Genomic DNA, 27,172 nt, shown 5'->3' with positions numbered 1-27,172 from the left:
AGGTGAATGTGTACATAAATAGTAGCAAATGTTAAGTGTGTTACTTACCTGTATATTTTCATTAATAAGAGTTAGTGTAAGGCCCAAGTAATGAACTGTATTTGTATACGTTCTGCCTAACTTGTATTGTTACGTGCAGTGTGCATGCTTAACTGAACCCTTCACCACTCTCCCACCCCATCTAAGTATAAGCGTTGCTGCTCCACTAAACTACCCACATAGTGTTCTCATACGGTTCATCCCCTGGAGCACAAACCGCAAGTTAACTACGAACTCTTAACACTCCCTCTTACATTACCCAACCTTGTTCCCACCCTAACCCGCTTGGAAGGACACATTGTTTCAGAGCATTAACGTGGTAGTACCCATAGAATCTTTTACGAGCTTATGACCATGTCTCAGCTCGCTTTTTCGTTCAGAGTCTGTTGAGGGGATAACACCGGTATTCAGTAGAGCTTTCACTGATCCATACGTCCCTGATTAGACACTGAGGCATTCCATGCCATTATGGGTGCAGGACTCCATTACCAGGGCTCTCAAGCTTTCCTAATCATAAATATTGTATGCATTGGTTATCCATTCCTTTCTCGTTGGCAAGTGGATACTCTTCCAATGTGGCGAGGCACATTCTGGCCGCTAGCATCAGCATTTGAGAAAGTAGTACATGTCCGTCCCCATGATCTTCAAGACTAAACAATACTAGCAGAGCAGAGGGCACAACGTCCTAGAGATGCCATCGATATCTGTGATCCAAGCCAGGACCTCTTCCCAGAATTGTTGCACCAGAGGACAATCCCAGCACATATGCCAATAATCACTTACATTAGTACAATTCCTCCAACAATACAGACTCACATTAGGGTACATTTGCGCTAGCCTCTTTGGAGTGCGGTGCCATCTAAAGGGGAGCCTACTATTATGCATGTTGTATTGGATCGATATGGTGGATGTCCAGCCCGTTTTATACATCGTTTCACATCCATCAGATTCATCTTGTATCTCAAGGTCTCTTGCCCATTGTGTTTGTGAGTTAGGAGTGTGCAAGTAGCCTCTATCCAGGCGGGAGGCAGCGTTTTCAGATGGAATCCTTCAACCTCTTCTGCTATTAAGCACTTCATAAAATGCTGTTCAGGGTCGAGAAATGCTGTTCCCCCATTCTAGATAGGTTAAAGAACCTTTCAGTTATAAGTATATCGGGGGGATATGGTACACTTGTAATGCCTCTTTCAGGTTTTCTCTTGGAAGGTGCCCTTCCTCCCGCTGTGCCCCGCCCTTACCAATCCAGCCTCGTAGTATACTTGGAATCTAGCAGGGTCTATTTTGTCTCTTATGGTTGTGGGGGTGTGGGGGGAAGAGATGCAGGTGAGAGGGGATGGCCACAAAGTCACCCCCTCCATGTCCTTAGTCTTCCTCCACAAATGCCATTTGTGAAAAATCTGAGGGAGTTCTCACATTTAACCCTCTTAGGAACCCTCCTCATTTAATTAAGAGAAGGGCAAGGTTGCCACAACCCGAAGGGGAGACATGGTATCCCCCGTATCCTAATGACAACCAGCCTAACCCTCCCCCGACCGTTATGGGTTATTGTAGGTCAGCTCCTCTTCTTCCCCTCTTGAGACACCCGACAGTACTGAGACGAGGAAGAGGCAATAGAGTAATGACCAACACTCATTCTCACCACTTGGGTACTGGGACGATGAAGATGCCTGTAGGGTATGAAGGTCAGGCATGTCCTCTTACTCAGAGTCAGGCAAAATAATAATGGAATACACCTGCAGCCTATTGAAGGACCACAGGAGTATAAAAGGCGAAGACATGAAGTGGAGAGAGAGGCCAGGGGAACTTGGGCAGAGATCAACACTAAACCCGGGAGTCTGGAGGCAGCTGTGGTGGGACCCGTGGAGGAGACCGGACGTTGCCTGATATCCCCAAGCCGAGGGAAGCCTCCCTTGTGAAGTGGGAGCAAAAGGAGCTCCAGCGGGGCAAGAGCAAAGAGGAAATTGTGTCCGACCTCGCAGAAGCATTTGAAGCTGCCTGTGCCAGCTGAGCTCCTGCCCAAACGCGAGCAGGGAGAGCGGAACCCGAAGCAGCAGCAAGAAGGAAGAACAAAAGCAGCAAGGACCACCGGTGGAAGATGCTGACGACCAGTAGGTGCTGGGGAAGCTACCCAGTGACCGGGGCGCTCTAGGCAGGCTGTGAAAATATTAAACAGCGCAGATGGAATAAATGCATCAGCTACAGCTGGAGCTATGAAGTCCATCGGGGTAATTTCCTCAAATGATGTGCTGCTAACATCATTTTTTGAGTTGCCACTGCAGTCCTATTGCCCAGTGGGGCCGTTTACTATTAAGGCCATGCTTTCTCAAATAAGGGCCGCCGCCAGTGCGGCTGATCTACACTTCTAAAGCCAATCGGTGAGACAGCAGGCGAGAGCTGGCCAAACTACCAAGGACCTCGCTAAGGCCCCTGCATGGCCATGTCTGGAGCTGGAAAGAACACTCCCGCCGGCACTCAAGTAACATACCCACAGCCCATATGGTAGAATGCCCAATCTTGCAGTTCTTCTGCATTTGGTGACCTTGAGCTACCTGCCTCTACTCTTCACTGGTAAGCGCCATGGGTCGGAACTACAACCCTCTGCCTGATTGCCGCCGACTCTAGGCTCCCTCTCCTTCAAGCCTTACTACAAACTGTTCCAGTTGATGATCTACTATGTGCATCTTCCTTTGAACTCACTCAGTGCTTGTTTTCCACTGCTCGTTAGAGCTTCCTTATAACTCCCCTCTAAGTTTGCTTTACATCTGTGCATCTTCCATTGTGTGATGCATTGTTGTGCGTTTGGGGAAATTTGAATCTAGGCGAGCCTAAAGCATTCAGCTGCTAGGCCGCCTGGTGACTCTCGTGCATTGGCAGCCTCTCCCATCTATTCCTCGTTCGGACACCTCAGTGGCACTCTCCATTCCCCCAATTTATTTTAACTGCTACTCTATCAACTATCCCTCCTCTCGCACGAAGTCTGGAAGAAAACAGTTTTTAAAAGATCTCATGGCCTACCTATTGCAGACACCTCCGTTAGTGCTACTGCCAGACAGACTATCACTCATATCCACTTCTCTGTCCCTTCTCCTGACCTATGGACCTCTCATCTGATCTCTACACTCTCCCCTTTCTCCTCTTCACCCATTACTGGTGGCACAAGATGGGAAGTACTTTTGGCGCACTTCTCATCCTCAAGGTGTGCATCATTAATGTCTATCATAATGACACTGTCATGGTACAAGGTCGTCAACCCAATCTTTTTCTCTTCAACCGGAACCTGCCAGCCATCAACTTCCTCCTGCTACTTCCCATTCCTCTATCTGCACTTCCTTCACCACCTCTGTTGGATGTACCACACACATGTACCCCTCCTCAGAAAACATTCAAAGGTGGTAACCGGCTACACTTAGCCACTCTGAATGCTCGATCTGCTGTCAAACATTTGACATCTGCGTCCTGAAGACTTTGAACTTGATGCCCTCACTGAGACGTGGTTCAATGCCAGCCCAGTCACTGCTTTTGACTGCCTCCTCCCTGATGGCTAAAAGATCCTCTCCAAAACTGGCCACGGAGTAGCCCTCTTCCCTGGATGGGTCACTTTGTTTCTCATACCCACCCAGCCCTATTCCTTCTTTAAAAGCCTTGTCTGAAAGCTTGGCTTATCTCTCTGAATCGCTATCTCACCTTTGCCACCATCTACAGACCCCGCAGCGCTGTGTCCATCTTCTTCTCGGAATGTGCTGACTTAACCTCTTCTCTTCTGACCCCTAAAGTTCTCCATGTAGATTTCAACATCCACCTGGACCCCACTTTTCTTGCCTCTTCACTCTTCCGTGTTCTCTGTATATCTCTGTCCCCCTCGCTATTCTCCCTGGGCACAATCTTGATGCCTTCATCCCCGCAGATCTCCCACTCTCCAACCCTCTTACTACCCCTTCTCTCCTGGTCTGACCACTCTCTCCTCATCTGGGACCTCTCAGCCCTCTGTCTGAGCCTTCACCAGCGCTGCAGCTTCCTTGGCAAACATACGTCTGCTGAAACGAGTGTCAGCTGCTGCCTTTGCCTCCACCTTCATACTTTCTCTTTCCCCTCCTCCCGACTCTCCCACTGGCTCTGTACTTTCCAATCTGCATTTTGCCATCACTAACACTCTTGACATTCTTGCCCCCGTCATGAGGAGCCACCTGAAATCTGCCTCCAAGCCGAACAGCTGGTACAACTCCTATCTAGCCACTCTGAAACGTAAGTGCAGAGTTGCTGAAAGAAAGTGGCCGACCTCGCGCTCCTCCCATGGAGAACTGGCAGGTCGCCTACTCCAAAGGCAATACGGTCTTTCTATCCGCTCCAAAGAAAAAGGGCTCACATCCAGGCCCGTATCTCTAAGGCCTCTAACGTTATAGCTGAACTATTCAAATCTGCAAGGAACTAGCCAATCCATCTGAAGTCTCCACCTTGCCTCTCTCTTCTCAGGCCCGCTGTACTGCACTGGCCACCCATTTCGCCTTTAAAACTTAGGACATTCTGACCTCTCTCTCTTCTTCCTCTCCGTCTACCCCGCTCTCACCCTGTCCCCCTGGGCCTCAATTCTACCCCTACCCACTTTCTCCTCCTTCACACCTATCACAACAGAGGAGTTATCTAGAGTAGAGAACTCTATGAAGTTCTCATCCAAACAGGTATCCCCTTGTTCTTCTAGAACCATTAAGGGCCACAACTCCCTCGCTCTGGCTCCTGCAACCACTCCCTAGCATCTGACTCATTCCCTTCTTCTCTCAAGCACTCTTGTGCACCCAATCCTAAAAAAGCCTTCTGCCAACCCCTTGTGGCCGGCCAACTACCGCCCTATCTCTACTACACCATTCCTTGGGATACTCCTGGACACGTTGGTCATCCCCCAACTGACCCAAAATACTGAGCTTATTGGTTGTTTACATGCCATCAATCTGTATTCCGAGCAGCCAGAGGCTCGGAAACTGCTTTCCTGAACACCTGTGAAGAATTACTTGAAATCTTGACTAACTTTCCTGCTGTTCTCAATCTCCTTGACCTCTCTTCCACCTTTGACACGGCGAAGCATTCTATCCTCAAAGCGGTTCCAAGTTGGTTTCGCAGGCCAGGCACCGGATTGGTTGACCAACTTCCTTACTGACCGCCCTTCCCGGGTGCTCATTCTCCCCCACCACCCTTTCTACTTGTGGTGTTCCCCAGGGCTCTATCCTCTCGCCTTTGCTTTTCAATATCTGCCTAGCACCTCTTGCTCACCTGATCTCTGCCTTCTCGCCTCATTTCCAGTGTTACACCTTTGGTCGCCTACAGACCACTTTAGACTGCTGTATTGTGCCCTTTGGTCGCCTACAGACCACATTAGACTGCTGTATTGTGCCCTTTGGTCGCCTACAGACCACATTAGACTGCTGTATTGTGCCCTTTGGTCGCCTACAGACCACATCAGACTGCCGTATTGTGCCCCAGGGTCACCTACAGACCACTTTGAGGAGCCAGCGCTGTGCCTTATGGTCGCAGCTCGCCCTGACACTAATCCAATATGCAAACCTGTTTGCCCCTCATCATGTTCCCGTTCTGCATTCTCCCCAACCACACACCCTGCTTGGGCCACTGCTACTGGCCCCATAACAACGGTCTCAGCAAGCCGGCATGCCCCCGGCATCACCCTATCCCATGTCCTACACCGTTCCTTCCCTCTACTCCCCCCATTCCCAAACAGCGCAAGTCTTACCCCTAGGACCTATCTGAATACCATCAAGCATCATGCTATCAGCCCTGATCCAATCTCACACGTATTGCCCACTGCAGAGTCACCTCACCACAGCCATACTGAAAAATTCTCTAACCCCGTGACAGGTGCAGCAAGACACTTCCGATTAAGGTCTCGTACTTTCAACCACCCCAACCCAGTCAAATATGAACACACACCTCCCAAACAAATTAGGCCCAGAGTACTTCCCCCTCATCAAAACCATACTCCTAGCCAGAAACCCAACACTACTTCCAAACCAGCCCCGGACACCCCCAATAAATTACTATCCACCTTTAAAGGAGCGCTTATCAATGCCCGCTCCTTAGGGGCGCATGCTATAGAAGTTCACGACCTCATTATGGAATCACAGCTCGACATACTAGTAGTCACAGAGTCCTGGCTCCATCAAGCATCAGGTCCACTACTAACTCTGGCAATCCCATCCGACTACACCATATTTAGAACAGATAGGACCCACTCACAAGGAGGCGGTGTTGCTATAATAGTCAAGACTAAATTACAGCTTAGATCTTGTCCCATCGAAAGTATTGAAGGGTATGAAACGTTACTCGTAAAATTTCCCATAAATGCTAAAACTACGATTAATTTAATAGTAATTTATAGAGCACCTAGCCCCAACAACCACCCAGAGACTGAAATTCCGTTGCTATTAGCTCCACTAATAAAACCTAGCTCAAAATACATCATCCTGGGTGACCTTAACATAGGTTTCAATGACAGCCAAGATGCCAAAGCAGAATCACTTCACTCCGCCCTGAAGGACATGGGCTTCAGCCAACTAGTTAATGCACCCACACATATCAAAGGCAGGACTCTTGACTGGATCCTCTCCCTTAATACCCCCATTACTATTGAGGCCATCTCCCCTCTTACTTGGACCGATCACCATAACATTGTATTTACAATCAATCCCTCCGAACCCACACAAAAGAAACCTAAAACCATGATTACCTATGAAACTAGAAAGGCCCGCAAACTCACGCCAGAAAACCTCACGCCTCCTCTTTCAAAAATCCTAGATTCTACCTCGATCACTAGTGACAACCCCTGTCTCCCAGCAGACATATATCACAACTGCCTCACTGCAACCATTAATGCTATAGCACCGCTCACCACCAAGGCAAAACGCTCAGACAAGCGATCTAGCTTCTGGTTTAATGATGATCTTATCGCCCTCAGAAGAACCAAACGCGCGTGTGAACATGCCTACAGAAAGCATCCTACTGCAGAGGCAGAAAAAGCCTACCAAGAAATAAACAAAACCTATAAAACAGCTACTATTACCTACAAATCTAATGCGTATAATAATAGGATCAGCAATGCGACCTCAGATACCAAGGAACTATTTGCCATTCTAAAAGAATTGGAAAACCCTACCCCAGCCATAAACCCAACCATCCCCAGCAAGGAATGGTGCACCACTATTCAAGACGCACTAACAGCCAAAATTGAACTACTCCAAATAAAAATCACATCCAAAAAACAATCACTAGCCAACAAACCTGCCCTCCTTAATCTAAATCGACCACATCAGGAATTCACCAGCTCCCCAGTCCACTTCACACCAGTATCCCAAAATGTAGTGTTTGACACCATCGCCAAACTTAAAGCCTCCAACTGCAAAGGAGATTCTGTCCCCGCATCAGTAGTCAAATCCTGCGCCCACACCCTCACCCCCATTATCACCAACTTCGTGAACGCATCCTTCAATACTAACCTAGTATCAGCTAGCATCAAAGAAGCCTGGGTCACCCCTCTCCTGAAAAAACCTACCCTAGACCCTACTGTGCCCACTAATTACAGGCCAATAACAACTGTCCCATTTCTCCTCAAAATATTGGATAAATTAGCATACAACCAAGTCCAAACTCACCTTGAACAAAACCACCTCCTTGGCACGAGGCAATCAGGCTTCCGCCCCAACCATAGCACAGAAACGGCACTCCTTGACTTAAAAATCCAGATGGATACCATCAGAGACTCAGGAAAACTCTGCATCCTCCTCCTACTCGATCTCTCCGCAGCGTTTGATTTAGTAGACCATAGCAAACTGTGCGCCACACTAGCGAAAGACTTCAACTTCTCTACCGAAGCTACTACCTGGATCAAATCTTTTCTTGCTGACCGCACCTCCAGGGTCGCCATAGGTAAAGAAGCCGCCAACCCCATCATAGTACCCATTGGTGTCCCGCAAGGTTCCTGTCTCGCACCAACATTATACAATGCATACACTAAACTCCTCTTCTCAGCGCTAGACGACATGGGTGTCATCTACACCAACTTTGCAGACGACACCCAGATCCTCATCCCTTTATCGGGAGACTACACTCAAGACACCGACACTATCAACAAAATATATGGTTCTCATTGTGGGCTCCCAATCCAAAATAGAAGCATTACATGCTGATTACTCATCCATCAACATCGATGGCACAAACATATCAGTACTCAAACAAGTAAAAACACTAGGTGTCTACCTAGATGCCAACCTCACCATGACCAAGCACATTAACGCCCTCTCTTCCTCTACCTCCTACACCGCAAAACTTATTGCTCTCAGTCGCCAATTCTTGACACCCACCAACTGTATCACGCTGGCAAGAGCTTTAATCTTATCCAGGCTCGACTACTGCAACGTACTCTACCTGGGTACCTCAAAAGCCAATCTAAACAAACTACAGCTTATTCAAAATAAAGCCCTTCGGGCGGTCCTTGGATTAAGGAAGTCAGATCACATCTCAAATATTAGAAGAAACCATCACTGGCTCCCCATCAAAGCCAGGGTCACATTCAAAGCCCTGTGCGTCACATTCAAATGCATCCACTCTTGTGTCCCCATCTATCTCAACCACGCCATCACCAGAAAAGTATCAAAGAGGCCCCTCAGATCTAACAGTCAACTACTCCTAGCCATCCCCCGCTACAAGACAACCAAGGCAGGAGGCAGTAGTTTCCAATACCTCGCACCCACATATTGGAACACTCTTCCCCTCCCCATCAAAAATGAGAAAACGTTCTCAGGCTTCAAGAAATCCCTGAAAACGTGGCTATTTAAACAAGACTAAAAGCCCCTTCCATGCTTCAGGAAATATCACTGTACTGAAGCCCTGCATTAAATGTCTTCGTGTATGATTATTTTGTATTCACATGCACTGCGCCCGATTGGCAAAGTCCAAGAAATGTTTTAACCAAGCTGTCTGTAACATCGCCGTGGTACCCAAGGGTTTGGGCGAGTAACAAATGCAATAAATAAATAAAATAAAAATAAATAAACACAGATGACACACAACTCTTCCTCAAGTTTCCCTCTTCCTCGGCATCGTCTTCCTCCATTAAAGCCCTGACTGCATATCTACTATTCAGTCTTGGTGCACCTCCAATAATCTGTCATAATGCCAGTAAGACCGAGATCCTGCCTATCATGACACCTGCTCCCAGTTTCACTCCTGCACTGTGGCCACCCTCTATGGGCTCACCTCCCTCACCTTCCACGGAGCCCAGAAACCGTGGGGTCATCTTAACTTCTCGCTCGCCTTTACTCCTCACAACTTGGACCTCGCCTTCCCCCAAAAGCTCAAGGTCTCTAGAGCTCTGGTTCTCTCCAAGCTACATTACTGTAACAGCCTCTCCCTCAACCTGCCTCATTCTTCGCTCCGTCCTCTTCAACTAATCCAGAATAGGGCTGCAAGACTTATCCTTGGCCTCAAGCCCTGGGACCATATCTCTCCAGCTCTACAGTCTCTCCACAGGCTCCCGGGTGCTGCAAGGATCAAATTCAAGACCCTTACATCAACCGCAAGGGTGTCTGGGGCCTGGGACCACGCTACCTGCAACTCTCACTTACCAAATAATCTCCTTCGATCTTCTGGCTCCAACTCTCCGCTGATAAAATGCTTCTCCAAGCAGAGAGCTGGCGGCAGATCTCTCCCATAAACTGGCTCCCTCCTTTGAAACAGTCTCCCTCTTTCTCTTTGCCTTGAACCGGAAAGTTCTGCAAACAACTCAAGACATTTCTCTTCCTTCCCCTTCCCATGCTAACCACCCCTCTGTCTCGGAGATTGGTAGCATGGCCCCTCAAGAGTGTAATAAGATCCTGGCCTTCTGTCCAATCGCCCCCAGAAGCCCCCTGCACTGCCCACAGGGCCCACACCTGCCCGTCAGGTGGATTTCATCTCCGTCCCGCACTTGGGCAGTAGACCTCCCTCTTCCCCTGGGATGTCCCCACCTGTTAGGGAGAATTCTCAGAAATACGCTAATTCCCTCCACCTTAGAGACCCCCAGCAACTTTGCTGGATTTTGAGGACTTGATATTTTTTTACCAGGAGAGAGTGAGACCCTTTTCTCCCCACTCTCTCATGCATTTTAATGTGATTTTGTACACTGTTTCTTTTGGTTATGGAGTCTGACAAACTCCCTAGGCATCGTCTTTTACATTGTGTCACAGCACCTCCATTGCAGTGGCACAGGGAAATCTTCCAGATTTCCCAAAGGTTTTAATACCTTCTCGTGGATAAACTACTGTTTCCAAGAGCAGTGAAGTGAAATTGACTTTACGTACATTTGTAACTTTCTAGACCCAGCACACACTATCTTACAGAGTGGTGGAGGGGTTACTTAGTATCCCCTTTGTTTAGCTTCTCATGTAACATTGTTACCCTTTCCTCGATGATTGGCTGGTGGTAGTGGTTTCGTTGTAACTACTGTAACGTGCATTGACCAAAACTTGCGTTTGCAGCTGCAGTAAAGCACACAAGGGTGCCATTTTTGTCAAAATGGCCCGGTCTTCTTCTTCCACACTATCTTTGTGGAAAGGTCATTCTTGAGATTAACTCTGCGCGCCACACCAGGTTTGGTCCCAATGTTCGCTTTGCCTTTGGCGGGATTCACGAGTGAAGCCCGGCTCTGGCTACCGGGTGTCTGGGGTAGGCAGGAAGTGAGGGAGGTGCCCGAAACTCCCTGTGCTTAGTCTCCTAGGAGACCCAAATGTACTCTTGGGTGATTGGCCGCGGACTGTCCGCCAAGAACAGCCACCCTGTTGGGTGACCGACAGCTAGGCTGGAATGAATGGGAGTGAACGGAATTAAAGGCGAGGCTTTCGGCTTGGAAGGCTGAGTGGACCACTGGACGAAGGAACCGAAGAAGAACTTGAAGTGGATCCCTGCTGCAACTCCTGGACCCTTGGTTTGCCCGGTGAAGCCCTGCTGCAGGTCTGAGTCGCCAAGTAAGCATCGACAGAGAAGCCCTGCTAAGGACGACTTCTCCCTTTGAGTTGGTGGGACCAATCAACTCCAAAGTAAGCCACCTGGATACCCATCTCGGAGTGGTTGAATTTCCTCAGAGTTGCTGAAGGAAACCGTATGACCAGGGAGAGGGACACCAGCTGGTGTGTGTTACTTACAGCCACCGGAATTGAAGTTTGCCAGTTGCAAGCTTTTTTAATGAGTCGGAGTGCAGTGCAGGAGTCCCCCGACGTCCTCCCTCTTGTCCCCACGACTGAGGCACAGGAACAGCGACATCTGCAGGAACTGCCAGGAACAAAAGTCATCAGCTGCATCTTTGTCTTCATTGTAAGGTACTGTGAAACGAGACTAATACTTACCTCTCACGGTGAAAGTGTTTGAAACCTTTGCAACTCGCAGGCCTAATCAGCATGTGACCCAACATATGATCCTTCTTTTTACAAAATACTTCCAAGAACTTGTGCAGAGACTTTACTGTTCACTTACCAGAACCGCTTTATCCTATCCAAGACTTTAGCCCATTGACTTTGGCCTAGCCTATTGAATTGAATTAACTCTTCTGGTGAACTCAAAGTAGTAACAATGTCTAAGAATAATTGTAACCTTTCATGTTCTAATAACCTTTGCCTTTTACTCCTCTCGGGAAGTATTCTGAAATAGTATTGAAGTATATTTGTGTTATATAATTGCCTCCTTCTTATATATGTTTTATAATTGACAAATACATAAATTAATAAGTATTTATCAAAGAAACCTTGAGGGTAAGAGTTTATTTGAACACCTGCGATTGTAGACCTCTGTGTAACATCATCACTGCTCACATTCCCCTCTTGAGATAAGCCTGGCTGCTCAGCCCCGCTACCAAAACTGTAGTACAGACATATACCAAAGGTTGGTTTGCTTACACCTGTAGTCATAGTTGTATGTAGTGTTCCCAGAGAGTAGTGCATACAAACTTTGCCTAACACCCGTTAGTCTAGCTACTCATGTAACATGTTTTATGTTACCCTTTTCTCACTGAATGGCTGGTGGCAGTGGTTTCGTTTCAACTACCGTGGTGTGCATTTACAGAAGGCTGCATTTGCAGCTGCAGTGAAGCACCAAAGGGTGCCATTTTTGTCAAAATGGCCACGGTCTTTTTTTTCACCATTTCTTTGTGGAAAGGTCCTTCTTGAGATTTACTCTGCTCACCAAACCAGATTTGGTCCCATTGTTCGCTTTGCCTTTGGCGGGATTCACAAGTGATGCCCGCCTCTGGCTCCAGGGTGTCTGGGGTAGGCAGGAAGTCAGGGAGGTGCCCGAAACGCCCCGTGCTTAGTCTCCTAGGAACCCAAATGCACTCTGTGGTGATTGGCCGGCTGACTGTCCGGCAAGGACAGCCACCCTGCTGGGTGAGTGGCAGCTAGGCTGGAATGAATGGGAGAAATCCCTCATAAAAGTGAGTCTTTTTGGCTTGGAAGGCAGAGTCGACCACTGGAACTAAAGAACCGAAGATGAGCTGGAAGAGGACGGCTGCTGCAACTCCTCGTCCGTTGGTTTGCCCGGTGAAGCCCTGCTGCAGGTCCGAATCGCCAAATTGATCTCGACAAAAGCCCTTCAAGGACGACTTCTGTAACGCTCACCTGATTCTCGCAGAGGCGCCGGTCTTGACTGGGCGACTACCGTGATGTGTAGCACCCGGTTGGCTCTTTGGGCGGGACCTCTGTGCACTGTATGCCTGACGTGTAGAGTAAGATGTCTGCAGATAGAAAATATGGGGTTAATTAACTGGGGTTATTGGGGTGTCCCTATCTCTTTCCTCCTCTCCTGTAGACCCCCCAAAGGTTAACGCTCTCACCTTAGGTAAGTGAATGCCGAGCTCTCCATCTGCCTCGGGGCAGGGTGCTGTAACCAGTTTCTTCACTGGATAGGTAGCGCAGGCCTCTTGACTTCAGAGGACTGCTGTCCGTCGTTTACTGCACGAACGGTAAGTTTCGAGTCATTCAAATGTCTTTAAAGTCTTTAGTAATGATGTCTCTTGTTTTGCAGGGTTCCGGCGATGGCGGATGACGGGCTGAAGTGAGTTGAAGATGGAGCCCGTGTGATGAATAGAAGCGCCTGGAAGCACGTAAGTAAGCGCTTGTTGCCTGCTTCACTATGCGCTCTAACTGTCTTTTTATTTTGCAGGTACGAGTTCGGAGCGGCTGCAGGGTGCCGGAATACCCACTGGATTAGATGTGGAAAGGAGTAATGGCACGTGAGTATTAAAGTTCCCCAATGTCTTTAAACGCACCTTGTTTTGTCTTTCAGATGCGGGATGCAGCGCCGAAGGCCTCCGGAGCGTGCGAAGAGTTGGTAAACTTTTGTCTTTCAGATGCCGGAATGCAGTGTGAAGACCTCCGGAGCGCACAAAGAGTAGGTAAGCCTTTGCCTTTCAGATGCCGGAATGCTAACCTGTTCTTTCTTGTCTTTATAGGTGTTGCTGAAGACTGGATTCAGGATGGTAAGCCTTTGCCTTTCAGATGCCGGAATGCTAACCTGTTCTTTCTCGTCTTTATAGGTGTTGCCGAAGACTGGATTCAGGATGGTAAGCCTTTTTCCTTAGGCCCAGGACCGGATGCAGAAGACACGATGAGCGTTCTGCTGCAGAGGTTGCAGAATAACGCAAAGCAAGATTCATCCACCGGGTGTGGTTTAAATAGCCTCCTGTAGTGCTTAGGTGTCTCCTTCCACAGCCACGCCTAAGTAAGAAAAGAGTTCCTGGTAAGAAAAGAGTTCCTGCCTTCCAGAAGAGTTCCAGTGTTCTGAATCTAGGGAGTGGCTCCAGCCCCACCCAACAGGAAAAGTAGTTCCAAACAGAAGAGGATCAGAGGCTCAACTGGCAGGCAAGTAAGCAGCATGGTCTGCTGAAGGTAAGTCCACCCAAGCATTATGAGCCCGGCGCTTCCAGCGCTGGGACTGGGCATATTTATGAGCCTGGTGCCACTGGCGCCAGGACTGGGTCCAAAAGGTCCCAATTGGGACTGGTTGGCACTCGGAACCTTGGTTATGGATCTGCTTCCAAGGGAGTTGGGAAAACCCTGACCTTTTGGAAGCAGAGATCATGACACTTCTCTCTTTGCGTTGGTGGGACCAATCAACTCATAAACCACCTGGATACCATTCTCTGAGCTGGATATATTTTCCTGAGAGTGCTGCAGGAAACCAAATAGCCAGGGAGAAGGACACCAGTTTGTGTGCTTGATGACAGCTACTGGAATCAAGGATTTGCCAGTTGGCTAGCTCTGTGACCAGTCCCCGTGCAGTGCAGGAGTCCCCCGGCGTCCTCCCTCTTGTCCCCATGACTGAGGCTCAGGAACAGCGAGATCAGCAGCAACTACCAGGAAAGAAGTCTTCAGCTGCATTTTCTTCAATATAAGGTACTGTGAAAACCCGACCGAGAGAACTTACCTTTCACTGCGAAAGTGCGTGAAACATTGGCAACTTGCAGGCCTAGTCAGCTTGTGACCCGACATATGAATCTTCCTTCTATGAACTACTTCTCAGAACCGTGGTAAAGACTTTTCGTTTAACTACCAGAACCATTTTTACTGATACAATACTCTAGCCCATTGACTTTGGCCTACCTATTGCATTGGACCAACTCCTCTGGTGAACCCAAACTATTTGCACTGTTTTAGAATAACTATTATCTGTTTTATTAATTTCTGCCTTTTTGCTCCTACTTCAAATGCTCTGAATGCTATTTTGCTCCTCCTTCAAAGTAGTTTAAATACCTCAGAACCGGATAGTGTGAAGTACTGTAGAATATTTTTGTGTGATATTGATTGCCTCCTTTTAGTGAATGTTTTATAACTGTGTAATAAATTAATAAGTGTTTCACCAAGAAACCTTGAGTATAAGTCTCTTTGAATAATTGTAATTATAGACCTCTGTGTAACACCCTTACAGCTCACATTCCCTCTTGAGATAAGCCTGGCTGCTCAGCTCGCTACCAAAAACTGTGTGGTACAGACTTATACCAAAGGTTCGTTTTGCTTACACCTGTAGTCCTAGTTGTAAGTAGTGGTCCCAGAGGGAACTGCATACAAACTTTGCCTAACACTGTGGGCCATCCCAAAAGGTTATCTACTGACTTAGAGATATTAAGAGTGTGTATTTCATTAACTGTATTTGAGTGTTACTATTATATTGCTCCCTTCTGAAGACTTATTCTGACTGATAAATTAATAATTGTCTATTCAAGAAACCTTGAGTGTAAGCGTTTATTTGAATACTGTTAAACTGTAAATCTCTGTAACTCCACTACAGCTCACATTGACCCCTCTTGAGATAAGCCTGGCTGCTCAACACGCTACCAAAACTGTAGTACAAGCTTATACCAAAGGTTGGGTTTCCTATACCTGTAGTCAGAGTTGTTTGTAGGGTTCCCAGAGTGTAATGCATACAAACTTTGCCTACCACCACCCATGCACTTACCTGTTGCCTCCACAATGGGCCCTCTAGCACTTCCTCCCCATGGGTCCCTAAATAGCACTTACTCAACCCAACCCCCTCTTCTTTTCACTGCACTTGAACGCTCCGAATGTCACAAGACCTAGTACGACCGCTGTCTTTCTATTTATTCATTGTTATTTCCATGTTTTACTTTTCTCCCTTGTCCCCTTCCTGTGTGCCTTGTGGCGCTTTGAAACACTGTCTTAATGTAAAAGCGCCTTATAAATGTCCGATAAATTAATCGATATGAAAGAAAGGCAAGAGGCGCGAGGCATAGCAAATCTGCCAATATTGAATAACGAACTGACTTAAAATAGCAAACCTGCCAATATTGAATAACGAACTGACTTAAAATAGCATACCTGCTAATATTGAATAACGAACTGAATTAAAATAGGATACCTACCAATATTGAATAACAAACTGAATTAAAATAGCATACCTGCTAATATTGAAAAACAAACAATGAAAGCAGCAAATTTGTCAATATTGAATCACACACTGAAAGAAAATAGGAAACTAAATCGAATTAAGGACTCAATTGCAGACTTGAAGCCAAGTCTGAGAAACTGTTTGTTTAAGCTACATTTGACAAACTATTTGTTTGTTAAATATCAAACTGATAAAAGAAATAAAGGTTCCTGATTGTGCGACCTGTGGTGGGTGGACTGTGTGGTCGGGCAACTGCGCCAAGACCAGAGAACACCTGTGTTGACAATGAAACTGTCATGCATGCTGGACGCTACGCTCGTAGAACAGCTAGACCGTTCTACTCCAAATGGAGGTTATTCGATACGTTACCGGGAAAACGACGTTTGCACTTTTCACGTCGCTAACTTCACGTGACTTTTGCTTCGTCACGTGAACTACGGTATTACGTATTTAAGCAGCGTAGAAACTTCACTCGCTGCTTCTGATCGCATCTATTGGCGTTGTGTAGCTGAACCTCTAATCTGCATCCTGGCATATTTCTACAGCTACCTTTGGGCCTTCAATAGCGTGTGTTCCGCCACACGCTGATTCTTGGAGCTATTCCTTCGCGTGATAATTCACACGCGCTCTCTGTCTTCAAGCGCGGCTGGCCAAGGCTACGTAAATCCTGCCCGCGTGTAAAATCCACACGCGCTTTCTGTCTTCAAGCGCGGCTGGCCAAGGCTGCGTAAATCCTGCCCGCGTGTAAAACCCACACGCGCTTTCTGTCTTCAAGTGCGGCTGGCCAAGGCTGCGTGTATCCTGCCCGCGTGTAAATCCACACGCGCACGTTGTCTTCACACGCGGCTGGCCCAGTCTGCGCGAATCCTGCCCGTGTGTAAAATCCACACGCGCACGTTGTCTTCACACGCGGCTGGCCCAGTCTGCCCGAATCCTGCCCGCGTGTAAAATCCGCACGCGCACGTTGTCTTCAAACGTTATTTTCTTCGCGGCTGTTTATAACAGCGTGTACTTTGTTTTTCTAACTCCTGCATCTGTGGAATTAACAGAAGGATTGATCCCTATAGTGGGAAGGACGCTTTTCAAGGATTATTGGAAGGTGACATTGAACTGAACTTTTGGACGCTATCCTGTGGTGAATTCAACCCGTATCTAGCGTGAGCCTCGTTCCGTTCGGGATAAGTCTCCCTTACTAATTTTCCCTTCCTTGTCGTTTGTTCTTCATTCAAATCCATCAAGAGACTTCTGGATTATTCTACCCTAAAGTAAAGGTCAGTGTGAACATTCCTGTCTTTATCTAATTCATCGTACTCAGGTTGGAGCAGTTATTCATGATACTTTAATTTGTCATAGGCTGGCTTTCTATACCTTACCCACGCCCTTTCCAATGATCCATCGCTCTGCCTGTTCTATCAGCCAGAGGGTTGTATCATTTGGAAGGTCTTCAATTGACTTCACAACTATCAAATCGTGTGAACAGGGATCCGGAAGACCCTACCTCCTGTATCCTTTTGAGTATTGTATCCTTTCAGTTAATACTTTGGTACATTCTGACAGAATCAGAAGCCATGGAGGGTACGGATCCTTTAGCTGTTTTGACACAGTTGATCAGCGATTTGAGAAATGAAATGGTTACAGCACAGGACATGTTACGGCACCGTATCGACGTTATGCAAGACGCCCTACATGGTAGTCCTCAGGGAGCACAGATGCCGATGGCTACTGCATCTGGATCTGGGACTCCGGCACCCCCACAGGAAACTATTAATGTGGTTATGCCCACTCAGTTTCCCTTGGCCCCTCCGGAACGGTTCACGGGTGATCCCAAAACCTATAGAACCTTTGTAAATCAGTGCCGACTCCATTTTCTTTGCCGTCCTACATCTTTTCCTGATCTAACCACAAAAGCAGCCTTCGTGCTTTCCCATTTAGGGGGCACAGCTGCTGCTTGGGCTAACCCTTTGTTGGAAACAAATAGCCCTTTGTTGTACGATTGTGACGATCACTTGACTGCTATGAGTAAAGTCTTTGACATGCGTTACTCTACTCAAGCCACAGATTTAGAGTTGCTTAACCTACAACAAGGCAGCCAACCCCTTATGTCTTACGTTGCCCGGTTCAATCAACTGACGGCGGAGACCCAATGGCCTGACAGCAAGAAAACGGCTGTTTTCTACAAGGGTCTTTCTGAAGAACTGAAAGATGCCTTATCTACAGTTCCTGTGGTTCCTACGGGTTTTCCAGAGTTGCTCGATTTGGTTCTACAAATCGACGCCCGAAGGAATGCTCGAAAGGGAGAGAAAAAGCCCTTCATGCCAGTCTCGGGGCGGTCAGAGACACCAGCAGTCATCTCTAACGACCCTGAACCCATGCAGATTGGCGCCGTGAGAGGCCGATTGTCCAATGCAGAACGGGAGAACCGAAGAAAAAACCACTTATGTATGTACTGTGGTTCTTCCGAGCATTTATTGGCAACATGTCCTAAAAAACCCATCAAGCGTGCGGGAAACGCCAAAACTCGACAATAGCAGGAGTCCCTATGTCGAGTGTTTCACCGGACTCCAGTACCATTCCTAAACATGCACCTGTTATAGTTCAGGTGACGTTACGTTGTGATGAGCGAGAAGTGGTTTCCAAGGCCATGGTTGATTCTGGAGCCACCAGCAATTACATAGACATCACTTATGCCAAGAACTGTTCCTTACCCCTTGTAAACAAAAAAAGACCTGAAACGGTGAACACCGTGGACGGATCTGTTTTGACTTCTGGTATGGTAACCCAGGAGACGGTACCTGTTCAGATGACGTTATCGAATAATCATTCAGAAGAAATCATCTTCGATGTTATTGCTGCTCCACAGTACGAGATCATACTTGGTCTTGCTTGGTTAACCCTTCACAATCCTGCTGTTGACTGGGTTTCGGGATCGCTCCAATATCCTTCGATTCATTGCAATGCACATTGCTTTACCAGTCAGGAGGTGTCAAATAAACAACACATAATCGCCTCTATGGTGGAGGATTCAACTATCAGCGTTGTACATCAATGCGACAATATCATACCATGCGAATACGCTGATTATGCTGATGTCTTTGATAAAGGCCAGGCAGAACAATTACCTCCTCATCGACAGTACGACTGTCCTATCGAATTGATTCCTGGTGCCAAAATTCCTACAGGCCGTGTTTATTCACTAACACCTAAAGAAGATGTTGTCTTAAAAGAATACATTGATAAAGCGCTAGCAATGGGCTTTATACGGCCCTCACAATCACCTGCTGCATCTCCTCTATTCTTTGTTCCTAAGAAAGAGGGAGATCTCAGACCATGCATTGATTACAGGGCACTTAATGATATCACCATCAAAAACCAATACCCCTTACCACTAATAAACGTTCTATTGGATCAATTAGGCACTTCCAGTTATTTCACCAAATTGGACTTGCGAGGTGCATACAATTTGGTTCGCATTCGTGAAGGCGACGAATGGAAGACCGCTTTTAAGACACGGTATGGTCTTTACGAATATTTGGTGATGCCTTTTGGTCTGTGCAATGCTCCCGCCACATTTCAATTCTTCATGAATGATATATTCAGAGACATAATGGACCAATTTGTGGTTATCTATCTGGATGACATTCTGGTCTACTCATCATCTTTATCGGAACACGTCAGACATGTATCTACAGTCCTACGAAGACTCAGGGAGAACCATCTTTATGTGAAAGCCGAAAAATGTGTCTTTCATTCACAGGAAGTGGAATTCCTTGGTTACGACATTACCAATCTAGGTGCTCGAATGAGTCGTTCCAAGGTAAAGGCCGTCTTGAATTGGCCGATTCCGCATAATGTCAAGTCACTACAGTCTTTCTTAGGCTTTGCGAATTTCTATCGCAGATTTATCCATTCCTTTTCCAAAACAGTAGCTCCTTTGACGGCTTTAACTAGTTCTAAAGTTCCTTTCTGTTGGAACCAACATGCCCAAGCAGCATTCGAAAAGCTGAAGGAAGCTTTTACCACTGCACCCGTGCTTCAACATCCGGATCCTGATCGCCAGTTTGTCGTTGAAGCGGATGCATCCAGTGTCGCTATTGGTGCAGTACTCTCACAAGTTTGCACAGAAACCAAGGAGGAACACCCAGTGGCTTTCTTCTCTCGCAAACTCACCTCATATGAACGGAACTACACCGTCACTGAGCGGGAACTACTGGCTATCAAAGATGCTTTCCGAGAATGGCGTCATCATCTTCTTGGGGCCAAACAACAGGTGTTGGTGTACTCTGACCATAGAAATCTCCAAGCATTCAAATCTATGAAATGCCTTACGGCCCGTCAGGCCAGATGGCATGTCTTTTTTGCCCAATACAATTTCCAGGTCACATATCGTCCTGCCCGAGAACATGTTAAGTCGGACGCTTTGTCCCGTATGAGTGAAGAGGCGCAGGAAGAAAAACAAGTACAGATTCAGCTGCTGGCAGATCATGTAATATGTAGTTGTTCGGTTCAACCATCCCTAAAAACCGAAGTACAAGAGTGGGTAAAAACTCATCCACAAGTAGTCCAGGATATGAATCTGGACGTACATAACGGTTTACCATTCACACAAGGAGTACTTTATCTACCAACTCCTTCAATGCGGAATAAAGCCCTCAAATGGAATCATGATTCCTTGATTGCAGCCCATCCTGGACGGAAGAAAACACTGGATCTGCTCAAAAGGTGGTGCTGGTGGCCATCCATGGCAAAAGATGTTATAAACTATGTATCTTCTTGTTCTGTATGTATCCAATGCAAAAAGACTCCTGGTAAACCAGTGGGCTTACTCCAGTCCCTACCTGTCCCTAACAAACCATGGGACATGATTTCTATGGACTTTGTGGTAGAACTCCCCCCAAATCAGGGATATGATACCATATGGGTCGTAGTGGATTATTTCACTAAATTGGCTCTTTTTATTACCCCCTGTATTGGTTTACCAACTGCTGCTGTTCTGGCTGAACTATTCATCCATCATATATTTCGTTTCTTTGGTCTACCATCAGTAATCATTACTGACAGGGGCTCACAGTTTGCGTCACGCTTTTGGAGAGCTTTAACGTCTGCATTACTAATTGATGATAGAATGTCCAGTGCTTATCATCCTCAAACTGACGGACAGACTGAAAGGGTCAATTGTACTATGGAACAATATCTGCGGTGTCTGTGTTTGCAATACCAATCAGATTGGCTCACGGTTCTGCCGGCGGCTGAATTCGCCTATAACAACTCATATCATAGTGCCATAGGCACTTCACCGTTCTATGCTCTCTATGGACAACACCCCCGATCAATACCTCTGGATTCCGGTCTATCCTTGGACACGCCTGCCGCAGGCCGTACTTTTCGTGATCTGAAGAGATTACAAAGAAAGGTGAAGCAGCATTTGGAGCAGGCTAAACGACGTGACAAGTTCTATGCCGATGCTCATAGAGTATCCGCACCTGTCTATAAGGCTGGTATGAAAGTCTGGCTATCCACTAAGCACTTAAGAATTCCAGGCAAAAAGAAATTGTTGCCTAAATACATCGGTCCGTATGTAGTGCTCCAAGTTCTTAATCCTGCTGCTATACGTCTGGCTTTGCCACAACGATGGCGGGTGCATCCGGTATTCCACGTGTCGCTCATTAAGCCATTCTCTGAAGCCACTAGACTGCCTGTACGGCCTGTTGCTATTTCTGTGCGGGGTTCTGATGAATACGAGGTACAAGACATACTGGATATGAAACTACGTTCTGGTAGACCATATTATCTGGTGGATTGGAAGGGCTATGGTCCCGAAGATAGGTCCTGGGAACCTCTTTCTAATATTCATGCTCCTGCTTTATTGAAGCGCTTTCACACAAGAAGGGGAGAGGTTGTCCCTTTGGGGGATGGCACTGTCATGCATGCTGGACGCTACGCTCGTAGAACAGCTAGACCGTTCTACTCCAAATGGAGGTTATTCGATACGTTACCGGGAAAACGACGTTTGCACTTTTCACGTCGCTAACTTCACGTGACTTTTGCTTCGTCACGTGAACTACGGTATTACGTATTTAAGCAGCGTAGAAACTTCACTCGCTGCTTCTGATCGCATCTATTGGCGTTGTGTAGCTGAACCTCTAATCTGCATCCTGGCATATTTCTACAGCTACCTTTGGGCCTTCAATAGCGTGTGTTCCGCCACACGCTGATTCTTGGAGCTATTCCTTCGCGTGATAATTCACACGCGCTCTCTGTCTTCAAGCGCGGCTGGCCAAGGCTACGTAAATCCTGCCCGCGTGTAAAATCCACACGCGCTTTCTGTCTACGAGTGCGGCTGGCCAAGGCTGCGGGAATCCTGCCCGCGTGTACTTCCACACGCGCACGCTGTCTCCAAACGCGGCTGTTCCGGACTGCGGGAACACCGCCCGCGTGTTATTCCACACGCGCTCTCTGTCTTCAAGCGCGGCTGGCCAAGGCTGCGTAAATCCTGCCCGCGTGTAAAATCCACACGCGCTTTCTGTCTTCAAGTGCGGCTGGCCAAGGCTGCGTGTATCCTGCCCGCGTGTAAATCCACACGCGCACGTTGTCTTCACACGCGGCTGGCCCAGTCTGCGCGAATCCTGCCCGCGTGTAAAATCCACACGCGCACGTTGTCTTCACACGCGGCTGGCCCAGTCTGCGCGAATCCTGCCCGCGTGTAAAATCCACACGCGCACGTTGTCTTCAAACGTTATTTTCTTCGCGGCTGTTTATAACAGCGTGTACTTTGTTTTTCTAACTCCTGCATCTGTGGAATTAACAGAAGGATTGATCCCTATAGTGGGAAGGACGCTTTTCAAGGATTATTGGAAGGTGACATTGAACTGAACTTTTGGACGCTATCCTGTGGTGAATTCAACCCGTATCTAGCGTGAGCCTCGTTCCGTTCGGGATAAGTCTCCCTTACTAATTTTCCCTTCCTTGTCGTTTGTTCTTCATTCAAATCCATCAAGAGACTTCTGGATTATTCTACCCTAAAGTAAAGGTCAGTGTGAACATTCCTGTCTTTATCTAATTCATCGTACTCTGGTTGGAGCAGTTATTCATGATACTTTAATTTGTCCTAGGCTGGCTTTCTATACCTTACCCACGCCCTTTCCAATGATCCATCGCTCTGCCTGTTCTATCAGCCAGAGGGTTGTATCATTTGGAAGGTCTTCAATTGACTTCACAACTATCAAATCGTGTGAACAGGGATCCGGAAGACCCTACCTCCTGTATCCTTTTGAGTATTGTATCCTTTTCAGTTAATACTTTGGTACATTCTGACAGAAACCTACTATTGTGTCAAAAGGAAAATGACTATTTGTGCATTTAAAGCTTGGGGAAAGGAACCCTGAGCAATGAATAATTGTAGAAACTTATCTTTAAGACGGAACCACAAGATACTTATTTTTGTGATAACGCTTACATTATAATTGTGGAAGGGAACCCCGAGACTTGCTAGCATGAAACTGTATTGAACTTGGGTAAGGGAATCCTGACATTTAAAAAGGTGTGGAACTGTATTACCTTAAATCTAAGAGAAGGTAACTTGAACACTGGGGAACTTGTTGGTACCTGGGGAGGAGAAGCTGAAGAATAAACCCGAGCTGGAAATTATTAAAAACTTTACTTTTGGAACACTTTAGTTTATGGTTGACATCCCTACACACTGTTTTGTGTTCGTTGGGAGGGCAGGCATAGGTTTTGGACACAGACAGGCTTCAGTTGAACTTACTGTCAAAGACTATCTTTAGTTTCTTTAGATGAGGAAACCCCACCTTAGCACAAGGCAAGTTAGGTCTTACACCATCCTAATATTTAAGTTAATAAAGGTATTTCTGTTACATTGAATGTGTTGTCTGCGTCTCCTTTCATGATGTCAACTTCACACAGAGTACCGACAGAATTGGGTGATTTGTAATCTTGCGTGGTAGGTGCCTTTCAGGGACCACATCCACTCAGCCAAGGTGGCCAGTGTAAAGAGCCAGTTCTCTAACCTACCTATGGTTTCTCAATATTCATGCTAAGGTGGTCCACCAGCACGCGCAACTAGGATGCTCCATAATACTTGTAGAAACCCTGGAATCCCATCCTTCCCTTTCTGCGTGGGTTGTATAAGGGTGTTGTATGCTATTTGTGGTCTCTGTGTGACACAAAAATGAAAAGATGATGCCTATGAAGTTGTCTAAAACTCCATAATCAAAGAACACAAGAGTAAAGCACACATCAAAATACATGAGAGAGTGGGAAAAAGGGCTCACACTCTCTCCAGGAAAAAAATCAAGTCCTCAAAATCCAGCAAAGTTGCTCGGGTTCTATAAGGTGAAAGGAATAAGCACATTTCTGAGAATTCTCCCTAAGTGAGGGAAAAAAGTTGAAACAGGAAGGTGTTTAGGTGCTTACGGAAAGGCAGAAATTGGGCAGTATATTGCAATTCAACTGGGAGATCATTCCAAAGAGTAGGACCTAGGACCAAGAGTGATCTTCCTCCGGCCCGAGAGCATGGGTGGCACGGGATGCACAGAGGTGAGATGTTTACTGAGCGGAGGTCTCTGCAGGGTTTATACCGAACAACTTTAGATTGCAGAAATTCTGCTCCAGTACCATTGATGGCACGATGGACAAGGCAAAGGGCCCGTTAGGACAATTTTTCTCAAGTCCAAGTAAGGGCTTAGTAAAACCATTCAACCAAGGCAGTACAAGACTCCACTCTTGGTATAAGGCCGTACCACCCGAGTATAGGGTAGCGTAGACAGAGCAGCCAGGCCTATCTTAGGAGGGAGAGAGGGCTGTAGAATCAGTACAAGTGAAATTGTAATACAAATGGTCCAAAGAAACACTGAAACACCATGTATGTAAAAATAAATGATTTATTTAAATACAGGTAGGCCCAGATAAATCTAGGGGTAAATAAGTACTATCACACATTATATGTAATCACAACTATCAAAACGCAACATTATGCTTGAAGGTGCACATACCAAAGCATACACCTTATTTAGAAGGCCCAACAGTAGTTCTAGGGAAGTCAAAACCTTTTCATACACATTCAGTATAGGTCACACCTATTCTTGGAGTAAAAACCAATGGTTACTTTCACAATTACATTCAGTAATGCAAGGGCAGTAGACCCTACCAGTTGTACAGTGGCTCTCAGAACAAATCACAATCGGTCAACTGAACAGTGTACGTTTTGTGACTAGTGGAACACTTATTCCAGGTACAGTAAAAACCTACAACTACTTTGGTGATAACGCAGTTATACTAGGCTAGCTTCCTTCCAAAAGGACAGGAAAGCAAGAATACACTGGGGTGTAGAATTCTCAGAGGCAGCTCCACTTATGTTTGGAGTTCCACAGGGAGCCAGTCTATCCACGTTGCTTTTTAATTTATATTTGAGAAGTCTCTGTGACCTGCTGGAAAACATTGGCGTGTTTTTTACAAATTACGCCGATGACACTCAGCTCATTTTTTAACTGAGTGGAGATTATGGCACTGATAGTGCCAAAATAGCAGAGGTCTACAATACTATTGACACTTAGATGCAAAATCACTGGATGTGCCTTAATACGAAGACAGAACTCATGATCTTCGGGTCCAGCCAGGCAAGATCCAAACTGGGAGCCGAATACAAAGCTTTTGCTATTAAAGAAGCCATCATCCCAATAACACCACAAGTAAAAACGCTGGGGATGATGGTAGAAGCGTCGGTCGGCTCTGTGGCCCAGGTCAACTACCTGCACAAAAATAGCGCGTACTATCTGCATCTACTAAGAGCGATAAGACCTTACATAAATGAAGAAAACTCTGCAACGATTGCGAGAGCAATCTTAATATCACGCCTGGATTATGGTAACGCTTTACAGCTCCAAAGGTGCCAAGTAATGCAAAACGAAGCAGGCGGTGTGTAAAGAAAAATAAAAAATGGAGAGCACGTATCTGAAGGCAGAAGGGTGCTTCACTGGCTCAAAATTGAAGAAAGTAAATTTTAAGGCTATGACCATAGTGCACAGATGCCTTTTTTGGGAGGCTCCGAGCTATTTCAAAAAGCAATTTTCTAGGTATATCCCCCAGAAATTCTTGAGATCAGCTGACGTAGGGCTTTTGAACATCCCTGGTGCTAAGCAGGCATCCGGAAAGGGTAGATCTTTTCCGTTTCAAGCCGCAATCCGTTGGAATAAATTACCAGAGGCTTTGAGCCTGGAGAGTAACTATCTTTGTTTTAGGAAAACATTGAAGACCTTCCTTTTCCTCTAAACAAAACATATCAGGCTTTACGCGCAACCAGCTAGAGGGTAGCGTATTCTTCTATAGGCCTTTGTGTACGTTTATGCACCATTAGTCCTCCGCGCCCTGGTAGCCGTGGGCTTTCGGCGCGTAATAAATACATAGATATAGGCGAGTAAAATCTAAGAATGTAATATTCAATTACAGGTGCTTTTGAGATCAGTGAAACACAGATTGAGATAAGCAGTAACTCTTGTAACTTATTTTTGGGATGGCACACAGCTAACTCAAGTTAAGTAAAACCCATATACTTTTTTTACCTCACAATGAAATCTAGGTTTGATCTTTCCCAGCTATACACGTACCTTATGTATGACGTATGTGGGACAGTTGGAACCAAAGACCCTCTGCGAGTCTGTCTACAACAGCACAGGGAAAGCAAAATCCAATGTTAAACTTTACTGAATGACTCCAAGTTATTCTAGGTAGGCAACAACCTAATAGACTTATTCTGGACAGGCTAGCAGCAAGTCAGGGGAAGCAAGACTCAGTTGGGGGACACTCATACAATTATCCTAACAGGAATAATCTGGTGAAACCAACATTACTTTTGGGAAGAGGCACCACCTAATAACAGGAGAGTAATATACCCTCACATCTACTTTCTATTAGACTGGCAAAACAGTTACTAAGGAAGAAAAGATGTTAACCATACTTTTAAAAATAGTGCATCACCCATCCAAGGTAAGTAAGAACTTCTGTAACTGTTCACTCTTAGAGTAACAGTTACCAACCAACTCTTTACAAGTAAGTAACTTTTAAACACGTATTCTCTTTTCTAGGCAAAAGGCCCAATCCTTTATTTATTTATATAGCGATGGTCGCTCGCAAGCATTAGGGTGCTAACATATAGACAGTTGGTACAAAACACTTAATCACGGGACAATTTGCT

At 46.4% G+C, this 27,172-nt stretch overlaps 1 protein-coding gene across 10 annotated transcripts in view; it reads right to left on the bottom strand.

Moving 5' to 3' along the window:
* PBRM1 (polybromo 1) overlaps nucleotides 1–27,172 on the bottom strand; it is a 1,258,882-nt gene that overhangs the window by 1,018,151 nt on the left and 213,559 nt on the right. The gene's annotated exons all lie outside the window — the stretch shown is intronic.

The sequence above is a fragment of the Ambystoma mexicanum genome, chromosome 2p (genome assembly GCF_040938575.1).
Source record: "Ambystoma mexicanum isolate Mex_15411 chromosome 2p, UKY_AmexF1_1, whole genome shotgun sequence".
Classification (NCBI taxonomy): domain Eukaryota; kingdom Metazoa; phylum Chordata; class Amphibia; order Caudata; family Ambystomatidae; genus Ambystoma; species Ambystoma mexicanum.
This window is presented reverse-complemented; position numbering and strand designations above follow the sequence as displayed.